Genomic DNA, 15,480 nt, shown 5'->3' on the forward strand with positions numbered 1-15,480 from the left:
AGTATTAATGAGAAACGGAGGAGAGTTTGGAAGTAAAAGGAGGAGGAAAAAGTGTGGACAACTCTGGCAGGGAGAGGTAATGAAAGTGGGAGTGTGGGAGGAAAAGAAAGGAGGAAAATTAAAACTAGGGGGAAAGATTAGCAAGAGCGAGGGCGTATCTTAAGAAAGGGAGAAAGAAAAAATAAGAAAATCCTGAGAAAGGAGTAACGATTAAAGAGTTGCAAGGGTAATTGAGAAGCAAAGTGAACATAAAAACAGGCGAAAAGAGAGTAATGAATTAATGAATTTGAAAAAGGAAAGAAGAAGGGAGAGAGTGAAGAAAACTAAACGATGATGATAAAACAAGGAAAGGTAGGAGGATATTCTAGCAGGGAAGATAATGAATAGTGGGAGAGAGCAGGGAGAGGCGAGGGGAGTTAGGTAATAGTGAAGGAAGGCAAGGCAAGGGTAAACAGAGAGTGGTAAATTCAGGGCTGGAAGGGAAGGTTCACAGTTCTTTAAGGATTTACTTTCCCCTTCTGTTTTTTAATCCTTCCCACCTCGCTCTGGTGGTAAACAGATTTAGGATAAAAGAGGTGATCATAATGATGAAGAAGGAAATGAAAAGAAATAGAAACAGTAGTGAGGATGAACGAAGGTGAGATTGGTGATTAAAAAAGAAAAGGAAAGTATAGACAAGTGAGGGAGGAAGTGCAAACAGAGGCAGGAGAGAAAAAAATATATTACAATGATAAGAGAAGGGGAAGGAAATGGGTAGAGGCGAGGGAAATGAAAGGGAGAACGAGGAAAGAAGAGTGGGAGGAAAGATGGTAGGGCAAAATGAAGGGCGAGAGAGGAAAAAAGAAGACAAATGGATGAAGAAGGAAGTAACAAGGAACTCTAAAGCATGCGTGATGAGAGAGAGAGGGAGAGAGAGAGAGAGAGAGAGAGAGAGAGAGAGAGAGAGAGAGAGAGAATGTTCGGTAAAATAAAGGCAGAAAAAACAAGGAAAAAAGGGAAGAGAAAAAGACGGTAATGAAAGTGTGAAAGGCAATGAGAGAAATGAGAATGGAAAACAGGAAAGAGTGGAAAAACAAGGTTATGGATGATGATGGAGAAAGTGGAATAGGAAACTGTTAAAGAGTAAGGAGAGAGAGAGAGAGAGAGAGAGAGAGAGAGAGAGAGAGAGAGAGAGCAATGATGGGGTTGTAAGGAAAGAGAAAAAATTGTGAAAATCCTTTAAAAAAATAAATAAACAATATCCTTGACGGACAAAAGGACTTGGGCACAGGCAGAGAATATGGATGATCAAAATGACAAAGAAAATATTGAGGAAAATTGTGCTGGGGGACGAAAGTGAATGTGTCCTTTGAGCACGAAAATAGATGAAAAATTGGCAGTGACTGGGGGAAATGACACAGAATTTGACTGGGGATATTACAAAATATAATAATGAATAGAGTGGCAAAGAATATACAGTAGATTGGGAAATGAGGAAAAACTGAGCTGGGGAGGAGACGTACAAAATAGATGGGAAAAATTACGTAGAAAGTATGTGGGGAAAATGACACAGAAACTAGATGGGAAAATATAAAAAAATCGAGAAACTGACAAAGAAAAGAGATGAAATTTAAAAGGTGAATCGATGGGGGAAATGAAATTTAAAAAAAGAAAAAAAAAATGCTTCCTGGTACAGAAAGGAGAAAGATTTTGCAATTTGAAGAACCTACAAACCAAAAACCTTAAAGCCATTTGGAAACTACCACAAGATGGATGGCGTTGATGGAGGAATGAGAGAGGAAAGAGTGACACGGTGGCTGAAAGAGGAAATGAAAAAACCAATATCGTAGATGAAGAGGATATTGTGAGAGAGAGAGAGAGAGAGAGAGAGAGAGAGAGAGAGAGAGAGAGAGAGGTACGACCTTCAGTCAGAGAACGTCAGTAGAGTTATATTCTTGCTGTCTCCAGATGGCATCTACAGTATCTCTACAATGCTGGGTTCACATCTGTCTGTCTGTCTGTCTACGGTGTGAACTTAGTGTGGTGTGCAGCATCAAGCAACAACAGTAACACATAACAAACTTCAAATGCAAAAGTTGTAAATGCCCCTTTAATGTGTGTATTAAACCAAGACATTTTCTGGAAATGTTGACAGCGTACCTGCGTCGTGGCAGAATGGCCGTAAAAAAGGACCCAGAGGAGCAGAGTCAAACACTGCATATATATACACTGTATATCATACATCTAATCCTATGTGCGTAAAACCGCGTCTGGTGTCCATTTGTGTCTGTCCATCAGGGGAACATTGTGCTGAGCATCACACAAAAACGGAAGAAGATATTAAACTATCATAGTAAACGTTTCTAAGGACGTTTTGGGGTTTACTTTGAACAAAAAGGAAAAAAAATCTGGAAACTGAATGTAAACCGCATAACTGAATCATGATTTAATACCTGTAAATATAAGAGCGGGGCACACCACTGTATACATACATACATAAATACATACATACGTGTATGCCTATAATCCTGTATTCATGTCTGTATGTGTCTGTCTGTAACGCGAACTTTGTGTCGAGTATCACGCATAAACGGTATGAGATATCAACTAACTCCATAAGTCAGTCAGAGTTGCTAAGGGCCCTTTGAACAATGCTTTAAGCCAGAAACTATATCAGTCTGCATTCTAGTTGTGAATTTTAAAAGAATGGCAATTCCTTACAGGCAAAAGACAGGATATTTCAATGCTTCTAATGATAGTGATCCATGGCAAAACCAAAGAGAGGCTGAGGGGCTTTCTTTGGCGATGTCAAAGATACCAAAGGCCTCTCACCTATATATGTCTATATAACTATGTATCAATCTCGCTACCTATCTGTCTATCTATCTATCTATCTACACACACACACACACACACACACACACACACACACACACACACGCGCGCGCGCGCGCGACTCAGGCATACGAAGATTTTTAAGTTCATTAAAATTCTAAGGAGAAGCAAGGACAAACTTGGTTTTGAGAGCAGCGAGGGCGGGATAATGCTGGCTAACTTACCTAAACGAGGGGAGCGGGAGGCATCCAAAATGAAGACAAGGTAATATAGATGATTCTGTTTTAGGGACAGACGAAAGGAATGAATCAACGCAATGATACTGAAGGTATGAACAACGGAGGTGCAGAACGAGAATGTGAAGGTAACACGAGAGAAATGCAAGATAAACAGAAAACATGACAGGAAAAAAAGAACATGAAGGGTAAAGATGTGTATCATCCAGGTGTAGGTTTACTGAAGAAGGTAATGGGCAGACTGACAGAGGCGATGGAAGAGGGAGAGCACGGAGTATGGGTGATTAAAAAAAAAAAAGAAAAGAAAAGAAAAAAAGAAAGACAAATTTGCCTCACTGTTTCCGCGAACGAGAAGAGATCACCTTGTTTTTCATCCAGAGTTAAATCAGGATGGCATCCAAGAGTAAACACATAGAAGAAACCCATATGGAACGATGTGACGAAAGATGAGGGGAGAATTTATACGAAATCTTGTCCAAGGAAAGATGAATTTAGTTCTCTTTTTTATTCAAGGTGGCAGAGATGAATAAGTGACTGAGAGCATAAGGTAGAACATGATGTGAAAGAGTTGAGGCTTGTAGATTTGTTTGTGTGGAGTGAAGAAGACAATATCTATTTCTCCTTCACTGTGTTCTCTGTCTGTCTGTCTGTCTGTCTGTCTGTCTCTCTCTCTCTCTCTCTCTCTCTCTCTCTCTCTCTCTCTCTCTCTCTCTCTCTCACTCTCTCTCTCTCTCTCTCTCTCTCTCTCTCTCTCTCAACATGTGACCCCATCCCTAGATGCAACCGTGTAACAGACCTTCCTTTACCCAGTACATACAAGCACAAACCTACCACCCCGTTCCCCACTGTACATAAACAAACCTCAAGACAAAGCCTGGCTGTTTATAACACACGCCAGCCATTTTCCAACTCACTGACCCAACCCTGACCAAACCCGCGGAAGTGTGGCAATTCTCACACCCATCTTTTACCAGGTCAGAGCAGGTGCATTATGGCCGCTGCTTGGCTCTGTAGGGTGGAGAGCAACTTCTTATGCCACACACACACACACACACACACACACACACACACACACACACACACATACCCTTTGCCTTCTTGTCGCTCTGCCTCCCCCGACGTGAGCAGACACCACAGTCACCACAGTGAGGCATTACAGACTCGAAACATGAAGGCCTTTCAGGAAGCCTTGTACGGTGGGGGGGGGTTGGAGGGAGTAGGTCAGTGTGGAGGGGTTGGAGGGAATAGGTCAGTGGGGAGGGGTTGGAGGGAGTAGGTCAGAGGGGAAGGGATGTGGGTGTGTAGGAAAGGATGAATGAATGGGTGAGTGTGTGGGTGGGGGGGGGGAATTAGTAAGTAGGTGAGACAGGGAGCTGCGTGCGTGGGAAAAGGTGAGTGAGTGGGTGAGAGGGCGTGAGCAGGGGGTAAAGAAGGGATAGGGTGTGTGGGATGGGGTGGATTGGTATGTGGTTAGTAGTTAGAAGGGAAGTAAGTGGGGGCGAAAGGGATGCGTTGGAGAGGATGAGTGAGTTGGAAGGTTGATGGTGTAAAAAGGTAAAAATTGGGGAGCTGATGAGAGAGTAGATATGAAAAGGATGGTGGGGATCAGGAAGGGTATGGAATGTAGTGGGTGGCTGGCTGGACAGGTGATGTGCGTGGGTTTACGAAAAAGAAATGGTTACTGTGGCTGGATCCATGGATGAAAAGGTGCGTGCGAATGCGTATGTGTGCGGGCGGGAGGAGCCTAAGGGAAAGGAGGTTGTGGGTGGGAGAGGGAAGAATATGTAGGCAGAAAAGGAAAAGTGTAAAAAAGAATGGGAAGGACAGTCAACGAAAATGGGGAGCTGATGAAATTAATAAACCAGTGTGTACTAGAGAGGGGAGTGTGAGTGACGGTTTGAGGTGAATACAGGGAGGGTGTGGGTGAGTGGTACCGAATGAGAGGAAGAGGGAGGGTGGGATGGGACGGAAGGAGAAGGAGGGAGAGAGAGAGAGAAATAGAGAGAGGGAGAGAGAAAGGAAGGGAGGAAGTATGTGGAGTGGAGAAGGACATGGTGGTTGATATAAAGAGGGACGAGAAGGCTGGTAGAATTACAGGGAGTAAGGGGCAAGAGGCTGGACAGGAGAGGGAGAGAGCAGAAAATGGGTTGGAGAGGGAGGGAGGAAACGAAGGACGAAGAGAAAGGGTGGGATGCAGAGGAAGGGAGGGAGAGGTCAGGTAGGTGGGAGGTGTAAATAGTGAGGGGGATGGTGGGTGGAAGGTGGGGGAAACGAGGGGGCTATGAGGGGGATGGAAAGGGAGGGAGGGAATAATGCAGATGAGTGAGTGGATGGAGTAATACTGGTGATGAATGGGGCAGCTTTTTGGGTAATGTTAGTGATGGAAACTCGTGGGTGGGATGGAGAGGAAGACAGATGGGTGAGCATGTGGGGTAATAAGGAAAAAGAATTTGTGGGTGGGAGGGGGTGAGGTGAGGTAAGGAATTGGGGCTGACTAAACACCACGATATTTGGCTGGGAGGACACGAATGGTTAAGACAAAACGAGAATTTTTACAAGAACATCCACACATGATTTTTACCTAAAACAAAACAGTGACCTAGAGCAGCTTGTACAGCACCCTACCCATATCCCTGACCGCCTTGGAGAGAGCTCCAACTTACTTGACCTCTTCCTTACAACTAATCCTTCTGCTTTTCTCTCCGTTGGGCTCCTCCGATCACAACCTTATCACCTTAACCTGTCCTATCGCTCCGGTACGGCCTTTAGACCTTCCAAAGAAATTTCGTCTGTGGCACTTTGGAGCTGCAGACTGGGAAGCCCTCAGGCAGTACTTCTTTGATTTTCCCTGGAATGATTATTGCTTCCATGGCCGGGAGCCATCTGGGTGTGCCTTGCGCATTACGGAGGTTATTCGCTCGGACATGGAAGCATACATTCCTTTCTCATATCTTTTGACTAATGCAAGAAAGTCTTGGTTTAATCATGCTTGTTCTAATGCTGTCCGCAACAAGGAGAGGACCTATAAAAAGTATCGGGGCCAACCCACCCCTGAATCACATCTTTTATAGGTTTCTGCCCGGAATCGTGCTAAGTCTGTTCTTCGCTCTGCTAAAAATAATTTCATCCGTACTAAATGCTCTCAACTCTCCAACTCGAATTCTTCTCGCTCCTCCTGGCACCTTCCCAAAAACCTTTCTAACAGCTTTACCTCATCATCCTTCCCTCCTCTTTTCTACACTGATGGCTCTGTAGCTATTTCTTCTCCTGATAAAGCAGATCTCTTAGCTCATACTTTCTCCTCCAATTCCACCTTAGACGATTCCGGTGCTGTTCCTCCATCACTTCCCCCCTCTGACTTCCTCATGGCTGACATTAAAATTTCTTCAGCTGATCTATTATCTGCCATCATAGGCCTCAATACTAATAAGGCATATGGGCCTGATGGAGTACCTCCTGTTGTTCTCAAGAACTGTGATTCTGTGCTTACACCCTGCCTAGGCACACTCTTTCGCCTTTGTCTATCTAGTTGTACCTTTCCTTCTTGCTGGATGTTTGCTCTCATTCAGCCAGTCCCAAAGAAGGGTGACCATTCCCAACCCTCTAATTATCGTCTAATTGCTTTAACATCCTGTATCTCAAAAGTTTTCGAGTCAATTCTTAATAGAAAAATTTTAAAGCATCTTTCCTATCACAACCTTCTTTCTGATCGTCAGTATGGGTTCCGTCAGGGACGCTCCACTGGAGATCTTCTCACCTACCTTTTAGACTCCTGGTCATCCTCCTTTCAGGACTTTGGCGATAGTTTTGCTATTGCACTTGACATCTCAAAGGCTTTCGATCGAGTCTGGCATAAATCTTTAATTTCCAAACTGCCCTCTTACGGTTTCTATCCTTCTACCTGTGCCTTCATCTCTAGCTTCCTTTCTGGTCGTTCTATAGCTGCTGTTGTAGACGGCCATCGTTCTTCTCCTAGTTCTATCAACAGTGGTGTTCCTCAGGGCTCTGTCCTATCACCAACTCTCTTCCTTTTATTCATCAATGACCTTCTATGCTATACATCTAACCCTATCCACTCATATGTTGATGACTCCACCCTTCAACTTTCCATTCGGTTCTCACAACGTCCATCTCAGCAGTTACTTCAACAAACAAGGGATGAGGCTATGGCACACCTAATGTCTGACTTGGCTCGTATCTCTGACTGGGGTAAAAATAATCTTGTTTTTAATGCATCAAAGACTCAGTTCTTACACCTATCAACCCGACAAAATCTTCCACAGATGTATCCACTAATGTTTAATAATATTCAGCTTAATCCTGCATCATCCTTGAACTGGCTTGGAGTTTCATTTACTCGGGACTTGTCTTGGAAAGATCATATTACATCTCTTGTAAAATCTGCTTGTAGGAGATTAGGTGTGCTAAACCGACTCCGTTCCTTCTTTACCCCTGCACAATTGTTGACTCTATACACGGGTTTTATCCGCCCCTGTGTGGAGTACAGCTCTCATGTGTGGGGAGGTTCCCCACATAGAGCTCTTCTCAACAGGGTGGAGTCAAAGGCTTTTCGTCTCATTAACTCTCCTCCTCTTACTGACTTCCTTCAACCTCTGGCTCTTCACCGCACTGTTGCACATTTATCTCTTTTCTATCGCTACTTCAATGGTCACTGCTCCTCTGAACTGTCTGCATGTATTCCTCCACCTCTACGACGGGTGCGTAGCATCCGTCTAGCAGCAAACGCTCATCCCTTTTCTGTCCAACTCTCTAATGCAAGAGTTAATCGTTACTCCCAGTCCTTCATTTATGCAACAGGTCAACTCTGGAACTGTCTCCCTCTGTCTGTATTTCGTGCTTCCTATGATCTCTAGTTTTTCAAACGCAGTGTGGCCAGGCATCTCGAAATAATTGGATCTTGAATTTGGCTCTCTCTTGTATTTTTTTCTCTGTAGGAGGGAAGAGTTATTGCAGGCTCGTTTCCTTTGGTTCCTTCTTCCTCACATAAAGAAAAAAATTATTACTAATAAATGAAATAATTAACTACCAAATGAATGCATAACTTATATAAATGAGCAATATCAAAATAAGTGAGGAAATTAGAAGAAAAAAGGAGGTAAGGAGAGAACAAAAAAGGAAAATGATGAAAAAATAAGAAAGACATAAACTGGCAGGGATAAAAGATGAAAGTAGGAGGAAATGAGAATGTGGTCGGGCTGCACGCTGATGGTAGGCAAGGGAGACGCTGACAATGGGTGGGAATACAACATTATGATGGGCGGGGTACGTGGGAAGCAGGCTAGGAGAGCCATGTTTTGCTCTGCTGTCTCTTATTGTTTATTGTTAACCACTTCCACCTTCGAACGTGTCCCTGCCACCCCTCCCCCCCCCTCTCTCTCTCTCTCTCTTTAGCCACAGCCACGGGAAAGGCTTGTGCATATCACTGTTTGTGTTTGTGTGTGTGTGTGTGTGTGTGTGTGTGTGTGTGTGTGTGTGTGTGTGAGAGAGAGAGAGAGAGAGAGAGAGAGAGAGAGAGAGAGAGAGAAAAGGGTGAGAAAGGAATCATGCAACAATGACGATGCCATATATACCATCCATCCATCCATCGTCCAATCCTACGTTGCCCTGTGAGAAGCATAGGAGCCTGGGGTTAGGCAAGTTGGTCCTAACATTCAAGATGAGAGTGACCAGCCTCACTCATCCCTGAGTGGCATTACATGAGCAATAAACCCCAGTCACTCCTTTGATATAAACCTTCACCGGCTCAATCCGATTGGAGCACCGTAATTACCCACTAAAATACAGGCGCCAAAATTTGATTATATGGTTACCACCCAGCGTAGTAAATGGTTTCCTGGTGTACAGGAAACCGTTTGGCCTGTCAGTCAGTGTAGAGTCACCCACAGGCAGAAGGAAAAGGAAAGAATGAAGGAAAGAAAGACAGAAGAGGGAGTGTAAAGTCACCCGTGGGCAGAAAGACGAGGAAAGAATGAAGGAAAGAATGACAGAAGAGGATGGAAGGAAAAAATCTTATATAAGCACAAGGGATCGTAAGCAACAAAACAATATAGTGTCTTGATTCGAATGTAAGAAATTAATCATACGCAGTAATATTAAAAATGTGTACGAGACATGATAAGTACTACAAGTTAGTGTTCAAACACATGAAAAATTAAAATGAATGAATAAATGAATGAACAAAGGTAAACTGAGACGGATTGCTTTACTTACAAAGAAAAGACTGTCCTTGTTAGTGTTGGAAAAATTAGAATTCTGTTCCTGCTAACGCATGATTATTTCATTCATACGTAAGATTATTTCATTCATCTGAACCAAAGAGAGTTAATTCTATATGTAAGACTAATGATAAAAAATAATGAATAAAGAACTAGAATGAAAAAGCATTCAGAAAGCGCATACCTCAACCAAATCAGCACCATACTTCCTTTCATGAGTTTCATGGACTCTTGGCCTTTGACTTCTTCGCCCAAACTTAAATTTTTTCCTGACTGGTCCTCCATCATTTCTCCAACTGTGGTGAAATTCCATTCAATTTTCTTTTATAATGTTTTTAAGGGGCAGACAGACAGACAGACAGACAGACAGACAAACAAACAAACAAACAAACCGAACCAATAATACAACATCCCTGGGGGATGTACTATTACAGGTGACATGAGTCGGGCTGCCATGTACTGTACAGCAGGTTAAGGAGAAGCGATCACAAATCCGACTCACCTTCACCCCAGCTGTAGTTAATAAGGAAACCAGTAACGTAACCCACTCTGGCCGCTTCGGGGAAACACTGTTTGTGGTGTACGGTGAATTCTCACTCTACATATATACATACCAACATACATATATATAAATGGCTGGGAATTGAGAAATCGTGTGGAAGTGACTCATAAATCTCAATTTAATAAAAAAGGATGTATGCATATGTCTGTCTATCTATCTATTGCCAGACGCCTCAATCCCGTTTGGGGTGGCCACAAACAAATCGCCTCCAAGTCGCCCTGTCCCCCGCCATTTCACTGCCCTGCTCCCAACTCACACACCCCTCTCTCATATACCTCTCCACCCCATCCCTCCATCTCATCCTCGGCCTCCCCCTCCCGCTTCCCCCCTCCACCTCACTCACATACACTCTCTTCGTCAGTCTCTCATCCTCCATCCTCTCCACATGGCCAAACCACCTCACTGTGTTCCTCATAACGCTTCCTATCACATCCACATCCACACCACAACGCTCCCTTATATCCTCATTCGTCAGCCTGTCTCCCGATGTGACTCCACAGGCTCCTCTTAAATAACTCATTTCCACTGCTCTCACTCTTGACTTGTGTCCTTCCAACAACGTCCAAGCTTCACTTCCATACGTTAGAGTTGGTTTCACAATACTGTCATGTAGTAACTTTTTCACCTCCATGCTCACTTCCCTGTTTCTTATCACTGCTTTCAAAGAACCAGCAACCTCTCTTCCCTGCTGTACCCTTTCAAGCACTTCACCCTCCAAACCTCCATCCTTACTCATCACACTACCCAAGTACTTAAACGTACTCACATTTTCCAATTCCTCACCATCCAACCTCGCTGTACATTCACTGACTTCACCTCTCTCAAAGACCATAACTTTACTCTTCCGTACATTCATCTTTAGATTCCGTTTCTTATACACTCTCCCAAACTCGTCCACCAAGCCTTGGAGCTCCCCTTCGTCTTCACTCAACAACACAGTATCATCTGCAAACAACAGTACAGGGAGTTTCCAAACACTATCCTCTCTCACCAGGCCCACTGCAACATCCACTACCCTACCTTGTACCTATTTTATTACGCCATCCATGTACAGATTGAACAACCATGGAGACATGACACATCCCTGTTTCAACCCAACCTTCAGAGAGAAAAATTCACTTAGTTCACCATCCACACGCACTGAGGCCTTAGCACCATCGTACATACTCTTCACAGCATTCAACAGCTTCCCATCTATTCCATATATTCTTAATACTTTCCACAATCCTTGTCTATCCACCCTGTCATATGCTTTCTCCAAATCCATGAAAGCCGCATACAACTTCTTTCCCTTCTCTAGAAACTTTTCCACTAAAGCTCTAAGAATGAATATCTGATCTACACAACCTCTTCCCTTCCTAAAGCCTCCCTGTTCTTCTCCAACTAATTCCTCTGTTCTTTCTCTAACTCTGTCAATAAGTATCCTACCATACACTTTTCCTATTATACTAAGAAGACAAATGCCCCTATGATTATCACACACTTCTTTTTCCCCTTTTCCTTTGTACAAGGGAATAATTATACTTGACTTCCAATCCTCCGGGACTCTACCTTCCTCCCAGGCCAATCTGCACATCTTCCACATCCATTCTACTACTATCTCTCCCCCATGCTTCAGCATTTCACCACACACTCCATCAATTCCTGGGGTTTCCCCAATTTAACTTGCTTCATTGCTTCCACAAATTCTATCCTACTGATTTCTTCCTGTCTTCTCACCTCCCTCCTTCTCCCAGCCATTCCCCAGCCACTTATACTCGCATTACTTCCATCCTGTATGTACGAGTATACAATAGTTTTAACTTGGGATTTAAGATGCTGTGGAGGTTTGCATTCTCTTCCTTTTTTTCTTGCGGTCTCTTACCAGTAATGGACAGTACGAGCAACACAAATAAGTACTATTGTTTCTTTTACAGAATTTAGTGGAGTAAAATGAGTTTAATGCTAAAGACTTTTAAAAAATCTACAAGGTGTGTTAGGTCTGCATCGCTGCAGGGTCCAAAATCCAATTCTTCCTTTCGGCTTCAAATGAATGGTATGGTCGGGAGACGGGAGGACGGTGGATCTGCTTCCATACGCTTCTCGCATCCTTCCTTACGTAACAACATACTCAACCCTAAATACAGAAAATCAAAATATTCCCGTACTTGATATTGATTCCCTTCAAATACCCCCTTTCAAGATTCACACAAGATATGTACAACCTGTATTACAGAATCAGCAGACAAAGCCACTGGTCCAGATGAATTTCCTTCGATAGTACTTAAAAATTGCACCTCGGTGTTTGCTCCCGTATTGGGAAAATTTTTCCGTTTATGCATCTGTACCTCAAATTTTCCAGCCTCTTGGAAAGAAGCAAATATCCATCCTGTTCCTAAAAAGGGGGCCACTTCTGATCCATCAAACTATAGGCCAATCGCTATAATTTCCGTTATCGGTAAAGTATTTGAGACATTAATAAACAAATACATAGTCAAGCACCTAGAAATCAATAAATTAATCAATGATTGGGAGAATGGATTTCGACAAGGACGTTCAACTGTAGACATGCTTTGCCTTCTTACCCATCAGATTAACAAAACAATAGACCAACATGGTGAAACACACACAATAGCACTTGATGTTTCAAAAGCATCTGACAGATTAAAGCACCGGGCCACATTGTCTAAGATGTCACACTATGGCCTTGCGTCACTGGTTCCTCTAATTTCTTCTTACCTTCATGATAGAAAAATATGGGTCATGGTAGATGGAATTTATTCCCAATTTCATTCCATAAATGCTGGCGTACCTCAGGGATCAGTTTTGGCCCCAACCCTCTTTCTCATTCATATAAATGACCTCCTATCTGTCACTCACAACCCAATACACTCTTATGCTGATGACTCGACACTTCATAGTCCTTTCACATTTAGTACCTCCTTTACACGCTCTGATATAAATTCCCAAATAAACACAGCAATTTCTCTGAACCAGGACCTTTCTAAATTTAATCAATGGGGACAAACAAATCTGGTCTCATTTAATGCTCAGAAAACAAAATACATTAATTTCTCCGACAGAAAGAATCCCTTAGACTCCCACATAATTTTAAATGAAGGCAATCTTCCCATATCCACTGCAATTGATATCCTACGTGTCACACTAAACACCAACATAAACTGAATAGCTTATGTTAAATCCCTTGCGAAATATGCTTATAAAAAATTGGGGCTTATGTATAGAGTTTGTGAATTCTTCACTGACGAGCAGTTGGCCGCAATATACAAAAGTCATGTGCGTTCTCAGATAGAATACTGTTCACCACTGTGGAGTGGATGTGGAGCGGTTGCACTGAGGCAGTTGGACAAAATTCAAAATAAAGCCATTAGATTAATCAATAATCCTGCCATTACCCAGGACCTTCCATCCTCATCAGTACGTAGAGATGTTGCATCTTTAGCATTATTTTACCGATATTTTTTCCCGTAAATGTTGTGACGAATTTGCATCAATTGTGCCTCCCCTTCACATTTTCTCCCGAAATACTCGGGCAGCTGGAAGCGCTCATGAACTTACACTCTCTCCCCCGCAAAGCAAAACCTCTATTTAACATAAATTTATTTATCCCCAGAATTACTACTCTCTGGAATTCACTTCCTGGGAGTTGCTTCCCACAAACATTTAATCCACTTATATTTAAATCCAGTTGTTATATATATTTTATGAATCTAGGATGCCTTTAGGCACATGGACTTTTTTTTTTCACTTCCTCTGTTTTTCCTTCTACCATTCACTGTCTCAAAAAAATAAAAATAAAAACTTATCCACTCCTCACACTCTCTACCCATCTCTTTACCTTCCCCACCTTCCTCTACCCCCCTCCATCTACAACTACTCTCACTTCTTTCCTTCCTCCCCGTATCTCCACATACCTCTTCCCTCCCACATACATCCACCAATCTATTCTTTACACACTAACCCCCTCCCCCCCGTGGAGGCGGCGCGTAATCAACTCTTGCGGGTCAGAAATTATGAAACAACGTGGTGAAATTAAAGAGAGAGAGAGAGAGAGAGAGAGAGAGAGAGAGAGAGAGAGAGAGAAACTTCTAAGACGCCAGAAAATTCTCTCTCTCTCCTGACATGTTAATCTTCTTCATTTCCCCTCTCTCTCCTCCTCCTGCCGCACATGTAAAAATACCATAATGGCAGAGTCAGGCAGTATCAAATATCCGTATCAGTCTCTTTATTCCTTGTCTTCTTCTGTCTCATTGTCATCCAGTTTCTTATTATTTTCTTCATCACTGTTTTTTATTCATTCTCGTATCATTTCCTTTTTGTTCTCTGTATTATTAAGGAATTTTCGCCTTGTATATTGTTCCTCTTCTTCCTTCTCTCTCTCTCTCTTTTTTTTTTTTTTTATAAGTTTTAGTTCTTTGTCTCTACTCTCCTTACATACATTTTTTTTTCACTTTTCACTTCTGTTTCTTATGATTCGTTTCAATATGATTGTATTACAAAAGATTCTTACACTGATCTACAAAGTACATCGCTCTCTTTGCCAGCCATCGGCCACGCACTCTTGTTCTTCCTCAATACAGTTTAAACCTTCAGCTCCATGAAGTAATTGTCACATTATTTTTCTGCTGCCAGATAATTACAGTTAAGCCTGGGAGAACTTGTGGTAGTGAAGGAGTTAATGAAGGTTATTTCTCTGCTGCCAGATAATTACAGTTAAGCTTGGGAGAACGTCTAGTAGTGATAGAGTTAATGAAGGCTGTATCTAACCCCTCAGATCGAAACATATTTTCTAAGCAAAATATATTCGTCTGAAGATGGCAAGAAAAAATAGGAAACACTAAGACTGTGTAACACCCGTGCCTTACAATCGGTTTAATGGCCTAACCTATGACCTCCCCCTTTGGCACTGACCTCTTGTCAGTTGTTCTGAAAATCAAACCACTTCATCCTTACCCGACCTTTAACCCTTCCACCAAGTTTGGACACAATCGGATAATTCTTTAAGCAATGTTGTTCACACACACACACACACACACACACACACACACACACACACACACACACACACACACACACACACACACACACACACACACACACACACACACACACACACACACACACACACACAAAACAATACACTCCACGCTACTGTACGCCGGTGTAATTTAAGGAAAAAAATCTGAGTGAAGACAATCACAATTGTACGGCAGAAATCATGTGTGTGTGTGTGTGTGTGTGTGTGTGTGTGTGTGTGTGTGTGTGTGTGTGTGTGTGTGTGTGTGTGTGTGTGTGTGTGTGTGTGTAGTAAGAGTAAACTAGGTAATAGTGCAGTCATCGTGGTGTTGGTGGATGTGATACTTAACCCTCAAGGACGGACGGTCACTCCAGCTGAATAAAATCGTCTGGCAGCACAAACAAGAAAACAGTTAAAATCTTTATACCAAGAAATTTTAACTTCTTTTGCACAATGTATTTTTTCCTAGTTCTTCATCAGTTTTTATGCACCTTAGGATAATACCCTGAGGACAGAGAGTGTACTGAGAGATATACCTAATCCTTCCGGTTCAAAAAGCCTCTTCTGATTTATAAAGTCATCTAAATACAACATGAATAAAATAAACAGGCGACA

The sequence above is a fragment of the Coenobita brevimanus genome, chromosome 63 (assembly GCF_032717465.1).
Source record: "Coenobita brevimanus isolate Jiangsu-jjx chromosome 63, ASM3271746v2, whole genome shotgun sequence".
NCBI classification, from domain to species: domain Eukaryota; kingdom Metazoa; phylum Arthropoda; class Malacostraca; order Decapoda; family Coenobitidae; genus Coenobita; species Coenobita brevimanus.